Below are 11,273 nucleotides of genomic sequence, written 5' to 3'. Positions count from 1 at the left end.
TATAATTTGTATTATAGCTAACATAACAATATTATTTATTTTGATGTTTTTTTTTTTTGTTTTTTGGTCTCTCTCCCTCTCGCTTCTATCAGTTATCTATTTCTCTTTATTTTTTTTTCCATATTTTATTAAAAAGGCTTAAATGTTTTATATATAATTTGATTGTTATGATAGATTTTAGTTATATAAAGAACTTGTCATAGTGATATGAATTTTGATGATTGTTTTCGTCTCTCCCCCTCTTGTTTTCTATTTCTCTTTATTTTATATTTTATTAAATGGGTTTATATTTTTTAGAATTAATTACTTAAAAGTTCTGTTTTGTAAATGGCAGCTCAGGTGTTATCTAAGATTTTTTGAACTAATAAGTTCTATTTAGTAAAACTAACAATATTATCAGTTTTTTTTTTTTTTTTTTTTTTTCAATTTGTAAAACTAAGAACATATCAATTTTGTATAGTAATGTTCTAGAAAATTGTTTCAATAACTGATAAAAAAATAGAGCATAAGATTAAATATTTTTGCCCTTCTACTTATTGGTTTGATTCAACTATCTAATAAAATCGAGAACATTATTAGTTTTTTTTTTCAGCTTTAAAACTGAGAACATTATCAATTTTTTCATTTTTAAAGTTTTATTTTTTATTTTTTTAAAGTTTGCACATCAATGTTTCATCATCATACTCTTTTATAGATACACAATTTTCAGTTTTATACAAAAAAAAAAAATCAAAATTTTCAATTTTTTCAAAATTCAATGTGTTTGGTTTGAGTTTTTTGAATTAAGTTTTTTGAAATTTTTTTTTTCTGATTTTCGTATTTTTTTATTGTTAGTGAATATTTTTTAAATTTTAAACATTTTTTTTACTTTTTTAAATGCATATTACTTAGATGTATCTAAAAAGTAAAAATTTTGTGAAAAAATATTTTAAAAATTAATAAATACATAAAAATACGAAAAATACACTGAATTCTCATATTTTTTTTTGTATTTTTAGTATTTAGTGAATTTTAAAAATATTTTTGTTCACAAAAACTATACTTTTTATTTATATTTATGTTAGGTGTGTCTAAAATTTTTAAAAATTACTTAAAATACTAAAAAAAATTCACTAAAAACACAAAAAACACAAAAAAACAAGAAAGTAGAATTTTCTGAAAAGAGTTTTTGAAAAACTCTAACCAAGCAAGTTTTAGTTTTTTTATTGTACATAATTTTTTCAATTTGAAAGTTGATATTTTAAAGCTTTGAAAATCAAAATAAATATTAAATCATTATGTTCCTTCATAGATAATCATAAATAATGAACAATCATTATTTGAAGGACAGTTTTGACTATTAAAAAATTAATGAGACTTAAAAATTTTAAAAATCTTAATTAAGATTTAATAAAATATAAATTCATAAATTAAGATTTGTGTGTAAATGTTCCTATTTTTTTGTAGGTAGATTGGTTGTTGTTGTGATAGAGTTTAATTGTATAAAAAACATATTGTGATGATGGTATGAACTTTGATGGTTGAAGGTAGGTACATGTTTTAGGAGTTAAGGTGATATGGCCCACAAAGAATGAAATAAATGAAAAGATTTAAATTTTTATATTTATTTCAATAAATATATTGGGAAAAAATTACTCATATTAATGAAATTTGATTTATCAATTGATAGTTTAATTAATACGGTAAGATAAATTTAAATTGATGTTATATTGTCCACTTATTTATTTATTTGTTTTAAATTGGTAAATATATAGTTGAATACTTTCTAATATCAAAATAAAAAAATTGTATGATTCTTGCATATTTATTAACATTTTAAGTATTATATATATATTCTTAAAATATCTATCATATCACTATTAAAGGGTTGTTTTGGGAAGATGGTAAAAAGTGACTTTTTGGTTTTTAACCAAGCTTTTTGGGAGTGATTTGAGAAGTTGGTAAAAAGTTGCTTTTAACCAAATTTTTTGGAAGTGATTTGACTAAAATACCCTCACTCAACTTAAAAAATTTATATTTCACCCAAACTTACAAAATATAAATGTTGAGGGTAGATATGTAATTTTACAACTTACTTTTTACACTTCTCAAATGACAACAAAAACGCCAGCTGCGTTTTGCTAAAAAACGCAAATCTGTATTCTCAAAAGAGCCCAAAGTATGTTTACATTTGAAAACATTATCCAAAATTAGATGGGGTAGCCCACGTACTATATTTTTAGCTTATAATTTCATTAAGAGAAGTGATGTGTCAATTTCTAAAAATATTTGTTAATTATAAATTTGAACTTTATATTTAAAATTTTCAAGTTTCTATTTCATAGACATGTGTACTTGAATTTTATAAGTTTCTTTTTAAATTTTTTTTTTATATAAATCATGATATATAGAAAAAAAAAATTCATTTATATTTTTTTTGTTTAAATATTTTCAAATTATATATAATTAAAGTTCATTTTGGATTTTTAAATTTTTTAAAATTAAATATAACTTAAATATGGTTGAAATTCTTGTTTTGAAATTGTATCCGTAGAGGGAAAAAACATAGGGTCAGACGAATCAACACACCTAGAGCAAACTAGACAAAGGCCCAAAAGTAAAAAAAAAGCCCAAATGGAATATTAGCCCAAACAAAGTCATAAATGAGCCCAATAGGTCTTGTGGCAAAGATATCCTTCAAGAATAATATCTTTGAAAATAACAAAGATCCTTGGATCAATTTTCTTTTTTTTCTTTTTTTTTTTTTTTTTTTTTTTTGTTACAGGAAAATCCTCCCACTCTCCCGCAGGTCCAAGGTAGCGCCTCTTGAGAAGATCACCAGGGTGTCCTGTTGTCCGTTCCGAGTAAGAGACTATAACCGGCGCCCCTTGAGAAGATCACCAGGGTATCCTGTTGTCCGTTTCGAGTAAGAGACTATAACCTAGAAGCTTGTCCCGACCTCCCAAGGCAAGTTCCGCTTAAGTCAGGACTCGCACAGCATGGGAGAATTAAACCCACACCAAGTAGCTGATAAGGCATTCTTGAGGTCAACCTCCTAAGTAACTGATAAGACATCCTTAAAGTCAGGACTCGCACAGCATGGGAGAATTAAACCCACACCAAGTAGCTGATAAGGCATTCTTGAGGTCAACCTCCTAAGTAACTGATAAGACATCCTTAAAGTCAACCTCCTAACCAACTGGCTGATAAGGCATTCTTGAGGTCAACCTCCTAAGTAACTGATAAGACATCCTTAAAGTCGCTTGTCCCGACCTCCCAAGGCAAGTTCCGCTTAAGTCAGGACTCGCACAGCATGGGAGAATTAAACCCACATCAAGTAGCTGATAAGGCATTCTTGAGGTCAACCTCCTAAGTAACTGATAAGACATCCTTAAAGTCGCTTGTCCCGACCTCCCAAGGCAAGTTCCGCTTAAGTCAGGACTCGCACAGCATGGGAGAATTAAACCCACACCAAGTAGCTGATAAGGCATTCTTGAGGTCAACCTCCTAAGTAACTGATAAGACATCCTTAAAGTCAGGACTCGCACAGCATGGGAGAATTAAACCCACACCAAGTAGCTGATAAGGCATTCTTGAGGTCAACCTTCTAAGTAACTGATAAGACAACCCACACAAAGTAGCTGATCAAAGTAGCTGATAAGGCATTCTTGAGGTCAACCTCCTAAGTAACTGATAAGACATCCTTAAAGTCAGGACTCGCACAGCATGGGAGAATTAAACCCACACCAAGTAGCTGATAAGGCATTCTTGAGGTCAACCTCCTAAGTTACTGATAAGACATCCTTAAAGTCAACCTCTTAACCAACTGGCTGATAAGGCATTCTCTTGAGGTCAACCTCCTAAGTAACTGATAAGACATCGGCATTCTTGAGGTCAACCTCCTAAGTTACTGATAAGACATCCTTAAAGTCAACCTCCTAACCAACTGGCTGATAAGGCATTCTCTTGAGGTCAACCTCCTAAGTAACTGATAAGACATCCTTAAAGTCAACCTCCTAACCAACTGTGTTAGGCCTAAAAAATTAACCTAGAAAGGAGTTGAACCCAAGACCTAGAGACTTAAATCTCAGGCCCTTACCAAGTTGCCAATCACCCCGGGTTAATCAATTCTCATCCAATAGATGAAAGATGGTAGTAGGTAAGCTACGATGTAGACTAGATCTAATAGGCAAGAGCATCGTCCGATCAGATCTATTTGATGATCAGTATGCAGTGCCAGTTGGCGACTATAATCTGACATTATCTTAGCCGTTCAACAAGTATAGATCCAACGAACAAATAATAAAGATCGTCTAGTTACTAGCACAAGTGGTTCCTGACAAAAGGGGACCCCCCGATCAAAACGAGAATGAACAACCACGATAGAAACCACGCAACTATAAAAGTAGAAGCAGGTAACGTAGAAAGGACATACAAAAGTAACCAAGACACCCATTCAATACATTTCCTATTTCTTTTCATGGCAAATCAGTATTCTGACTTGATCGTCAGCAGTGATAGAGTTAAAAAGATTAAATTATAAGGAGTATTTATTGGTTATAATTTTTTTTTTTTCGTAATCAGTAAGAAGGTAATAATAATTTTTGAATTAATATTAAGTATAAAAACTTAAGTAAATTATTATAAAAATATTTCACATAAAATTTTACAATTAATTTCGAGTAAAATCGAAAAAAAAGTATTGTGTGTAACTCGTATATCATAGATAATGTAAAAAAGTCATATATTTACGTCTTGAAATAAATTATATAATGGTAAGACAATTCAAATTTTTACAAAATTTGAGTAAAAATTTCATATAATGATATCACGTTATTATTGACATATAATATCACAAACCAATAGTAAATCAACATATAAAAGGTGAACTTCACATGCAAATATAACTATAATTCTAATAATTTTTACATATATATAATGAAATGAATTATATTTGCATATCAATGATAATGGATATTACTTTTATATTGAGATTTTTTCAAAAAATTTTCATACATAAAAATATAATTTGTTGTAATCACTTTATTTTCAATAAAACAATCACTATTGTTTTCATAAATTTAAAAAAGCTCTTGACATTTTATTATAAATATTATTTTTATTTAAAATTATATATATATGTATATGTATAAACAAAAAAAAAAAATTCCAGGGGGACACGTGACCCCCTAGGCACCATATTCCTCTGCCACTGATCGTCGGACAATCCTCCCAACCTATATAGGTCGGGGGCGATCTCTAGCTTTGGTTCTTATCGTAGAAATCAGGTGTGGGCATATCGTCTTACTTTTTTCTGTGGAGATAATTTCATCTTCCACACTATCTAGTTTTTATTTTTATTTTTATTTTTTATTTTTTAATTTTAAGTTAGATATGGCTAGATAGGCTAATAGTTTTACACATGTATATTTTATTTTTCGAAAAAAAAAAGAAAAGATTAAATTTTGATTAAGATTATGAAGTAAATATGTTCAAAATTTTAAATTATATAATTAAAAATAAATTATTTTTTTTAAAGATTTTTAAATTAAATGTAAACATTAATAAAAGATATGGATGAAATTCCATTTTTTGACTTTCCATATAATTTTTTTAATTTAAAATTATAAATATAGAATCATCAAAATCATTATCATCATCGTTATCATCATAAACACAAGCGAGAAATCAATGAAGACCGACAGATAAATCCCATCAGCAGCAGCGAAAATGCCTGCACAATCACAAGTCGGCCTTAACTTCACAAGATAATTAAAGAATTGTGCAACTCAATTTATTTCATTTTTGACCACGAAACATCAGTTTCTGCACGTTACTCACACTATGTCCGAACAAAAGTATATGGTTAAAAACCAAAATATTAGGGCATAATTTGAATAGATAGGTTCAAATAATTTGGACAGATAGGTATATACAGGTCATTACTTGGGATATAATTTGAATATATAAAAATAAATATATATAAGAAGTAAATTAGCTATCTGTTTAAATCATTTATGGTATTAAAACTTCAATAAGTCATAAGTTTGGGCTTGATAGTCCATTTTGGGCAATTTGTTTTTTGATTTCACATATTTTTTCTAGATTTATCTCTAAACGGTTTTAGGCATTCAAAAAAAAAAAAAAAAAAAAAAATTGTTTTGCCATTTTGATTTACTGAAAAATCAATCTATTAAATTTTTTTTTTGTTGAAATTTTATATTCAATATTGATCTTGTTTGAAAGATTTTGAAAAAACAAATCCATAGATATCAATTTTGTTAAAAATAGATTTGTAGAACTTAAGTTATGAAATTTTAAAGTGTTTTTAAGCACATAAAGGACCACCAACCAAGTTTGTCCTTATAACCATTTAAGACCCAAGTAAGGACCTTCGTCCCAAAACACTCAATAAATTAGAATTTTCATCAAATTTTTCAAAAAAAAAAAAAAAAAAAAAAAGGTCAGCGAATAAGCAATTCGATTTTTTATTTTATTTTTAATTTTGAACATTGCAAAGATAATTTACGTAAAAATATTAAGTCGGTCAAATATAGATATCTGTATGTTTAGATTATATTTGTTATACAAAATAAGGCGGCAAATATGATTTTAAAAGTATAATGTTTAAATGTTATTCAAAATTTTATCCAAAATTAAAATGCGTGGACAAAATTTATTCTCAATATAGTCCACAACACATTAACTTTAAATATATAACATATATTCCATGTTTTGGAAAATTTTTAATTAAATTCTCTGAATAACTAAGATTATTATTGTTATTCAGTTGTTATTTTTTCTTGTTTCGCTTATAAAATATCAATTTAAGCTATTTAGTTTTTAGATTTTTTTTTAAAAAAAATTTCCGCACGTGTCATCCAATTGAAAATGATTGTTGTTAGTAATGGGCGCCCATGTGGCATGACCATTTAAATTTAACATTTGATCCTTATCCAAATAGGTTTTGATTTTGAAATCAAACCTATTTAGGATAACCACTCTTGAAACAGACGTTATCAGTTTGAACTGATATAGATAGATATAATATATATTAGATATTATCTGTATCTTAACTGATATGGATAGATATTATAATATATTAAATATCTGATATGGTTATGGGTAATCAGAGAAAAAGGAAAAACAACGTAGTCTGTTTTTCTACCCACATTCTGACTCTCTCCCAAAAACACAACGATCAAGTCTTTGACACTGTGGTTAGTGTGGGTGATATTCAATCTGTGATATCACTCCACTGCTGGGTTGGTTCATCAAGAAGTTTCCTGGAAGCACGTGATTTATCCAAGAAGGTTCTATCATCAAGAAGGTATGATCTGATCATTTTAATCCGCTGCATAATCTGTGTTTTTTTCAGTTTACAATTGTCCAAATCAATAATTGTTAACTTTTTAATTGATGTGCAAAAAAAGTCATTTTAAAATTTAAATAACATAAGTGAAGCTAGGAAAATGGAAAGGGAGGGCTGGGAGGGATAAAGAAGAGTATTGATGTTAAGTTGTAGAGTGAAAGTTGTCTAATATGGGTATAGTCTCTATATCATTAATGGTGCGCTTTTCTGCAGTCTTAACCTTGGTGGGTCTGATGGTGGAAGCAGTGGGTGGTGGTGTGGGTTGATAGGTAAAGGATAGTGGGAGTGAGAAGTGGGTGGGGAAGTGGTGTAGTTGTTGGTAGGGGACAATGTGCAGAAAGAGAGGAAGGTGTTGAATGGTGAGGCAAGAAGGAATTTGCCATGATAAGGTGCATATTAAGTATATAATGAGCGATTTTGATTTGTTGAAAGAGTGGTGTGGTTAGAAATGGCAACGGGCCAGGGCGGGGCCAGGGATGACACTCCCCGTCCTCGATCTCCGAAGGTTAAAAAATCCCCGTCCCCGGCCTCGATCCCCGATGGGGAAGGCATCTCCTCCCCCGCCCCCGTCCCTTAACGGGGATCGAGTTTCTCCGTCCCCGAAAAATCCCCGACAGACCTATTCACAACACACACAGATCTGTTCAACACACACACACAGATTTGTTCAACAAAATAATAATAATAATAATAATAATAATAATAATAATAATAATCTGTATATGGACAACAATCAACAACAGATCTAGAACACACACACCCATACAACAACAGATCTAAAAAAAAATTAATCTGTGTATATATGGACAACAGATCTAGAACACCCACACAGATCTATATATAGAACAACAATCATCAAAAAATGTAATCTATATATGAACAACAATCATCAACTTAAAAAAATAAAATAAAAATTTGTTCATCAACAATAGATTTGTTCATTATACACACACATACATACACACACACATATATATAGAGAGAGAGTTGTTTAGATCGGTGGCTTGGCTTAACAGTTCACGGGCCACGATCTGTTAGATCGGTGGCTTGACGGTTCAGATCGGTGGCTTCACGTCGGTGCTTTACGGTGGTGGATCTGGATGATGATGATGATAACAAGAAGTGAGAGAATGAGAGAGAAATCATCGTGGATCTGGATGCTAATGATGATAACGAGAAGTGAGAGAATGAGAGAGAAATCAGAGTGAGTGAGTGAGGGAGAGAGAGGGAGAGGGAGAGGGACATAGAGAGTGAGAGGGAGGGAGATGAGAGACGCGGTGGTGAGTGAGAGGGAGAGGGACAGAGAGAGTGAGAGAGAGAGAGAGATGAGAGACACAGTGGTGAATGTGAGTGTGAAAGGGTTTGGTTTATATATATATATAAATAGAGGGGTAAAATGGTAAATTCATTTCGGGGACCAGCAGGGACATGGACGTGGACGGGTCGGGTACGGGGCTGAGACACATCCCCGTCCCCGGCTTGAAACTGATCGGGGATTGATTTTTAAATACCATTCCTGTCCCGTTGGGGATATTTTTCGGGGAAAAACCGCTTAAATCGAGGTCGGGGGGTCGGGTCCCCGTCGGGCCGGGTTCAAATTGCCATCCCTAGGTGTGGTGTGAATTTTTGATTTTAGTGTCCAAGTAATCATTTCTTGTTTGAGAATCTAACCTCTATTAATAATTGTCTTTATTTGACAGAAAAAGATAAATTGAAGGACAAATGTGTAGAGAATAAATTGACACTCGAGTGAAGCTACGGGACTATTGGAGCATTTGCCAAAAAAATAAAAAAATAAAAAAAGGTTAATTACATTTTTAGTACACAAACTATGAGCTTTGTGTCATTTTGATTCCCAATGTTTAAATTGTGTCAATCTGGCCTGCAATGATATGAATGAGTTTCAATTTGGTCCCCAATATTTAAATTGTGCCAATCTATTCTCCAATGTAAAAAAGTGTTTCAATTTAGTCTCCTTTTAGAATTTAAATTAGGGACCAAATTGGCACAATTTAAACATTGGAGACCAAATTGAAACACTTTTATATTTTAAGGGCTAAATTGACATAATTTAAATGCTGGAGATTAAAAATGACATAAGCCTCATCTTTTGAAGGGGTGGGTGGTGGTGGTGTAGGGGTGACAGGTGGTTAGGGAAGTGGTGAAATTGTTAGAAGGGGATGACATGCAGAGAAAAGGAAAGACGATGACCGGTAGGAGGGAATAGAGTGACTCAGGTTAAAACCCGTCGTATTCTTTAGTCTGGGATTTGGTAATCATAGTTGTTGAATATACTCCTTGTTGTTTTGTTGTAGTGTGGGATTGGTTGTTTGGAGTTGTCTGTTGTGTTTTAAACAAGTTGGGAGTTAGTTTTTCAAAAGAGTTTGTTTGTTTCTCTTCAGGTTCGCTCGAGCGATCTTTCTCTCGCTCGAGAGGTCTTTGGTTCCTTCCAGTATTTGTGTTTGCAGTCTGAACTTCTGGGAGGGGGGTGTTCTTCGTTGAAGCCATGGGTTGGTTGCTCAAGCGGTATTCTATGTCTGACACTCAAACAGTCTTTCTTTCGCTTGAGCGGTCTCTTCGTAGGTCTGAACTATTGGAAGGGGGTTATTGTGCGATCTAGCCTTAAGTTAGTCGCTCAAGCTGTTCCTTGTGTTTGATGCTCGAGCGGCATTTTGTCATGCCCCACTTTTTATTACCCGGTTACCCTTACCAAATCTGTCATCATAATCCATTTCATTAATACAATACGAAAAACAAATCCATTGAAATCCATAAACACATAATGGTTCCCTCAATTGCATATACAATTTGAAATGCAACATGAATTACAATTAAATAGATTGCTTGTAGGCTTACACTATTACATAAAAGAGAAAGGGTTCAACCCTCTTTACATTGACGGCGTTCCGCCAGCAAATAAAGGCCCCGTAGCCAACTTGTATCACTTATCAACTTGTACCTGAAAAAAGATTAACAACATAGGATGAGCATAACATGATCCTAAATAATAACATCATACATATAGCTATGATCATGAATGCTTCATATCATACAATATAAATAATGTGATGGTTTATAATCAAGGTATACTTATATATATTTGTTTTTTCAAAAATTTGTCCAATTTGCTCAACAAGACATAACGTTCTCTTTTGCTTTTCTTACATTATCCATTTCAAAAAGAACATATATTAACGTGTATTTGATAACATGTTCACGTAACCAAATCACCTTTTATTCCTTACATTTCCAACTCATCACATGCACCCATTTCTAATACATGAATGACATTTCCAAGCCCTACAACACATAAACTTACATACAATACCTTTAACACGAAAAGAAAATAACGTATATGCCAAGACTATGACAATATCACATGAGACAACCCGACCTCATTAACCAAACCGCTACCACATATGATATACACTGATAAACCACTGAAATCCCCAACCGATGCTCTACCTACTTCAAGCATGGTAGGCCAAGGATATACCTTTCCACAATGAAACACAAATTCACCAGACACAAGCGGGAAGATAATGGTACCTTTGCCAAGTTCTTAGGTACCAGCTGGAAGGTACTGACACCTCTTATTCTAAGTGCACCCAATTCTCCAAGCGCTAGCTGGAAGGTAATGGTACCTCTCATTCTCAATGCAGTATACATTACCAACTATCACAACATGCTAAAAGCATAATAACACAAGTGTAATATACACACATAATCTATTCAACACATTAATGTCATCTTTCATCGATGACCAAGGACAAAACCTCTAAGCACATGTATTTGTTACATATAACTATAATCGTCCAATTCTCGTGGAACATAAGCCCAACAATATCAATAACATATATCAAATGTTCAAATGTCCAACCTCTCGTTTATTTCTCAATTTATAAAAAGTTATAATTCCATT

The sequence above is a fragment of the Camellia sinensis genome, chromosome 6 (assembly GCF_055761805.1).
Source record: "Camellia sinensis isolate YWXY chromosome 6, ASM5576180v1, whole genome shotgun sequence".
In the NCBI taxonomy this organism is placed as follows: domain Eukaryota; kingdom Viridiplantae; phylum Streptophyta; class Magnoliopsida; order Ericales; family Theaceae; genus Camellia; species Camellia sinensis.
The sequence above is the reverse complement of the archived record's forward strand: the minus strand, read 5'-3'. Positions refer to the sequence as shown.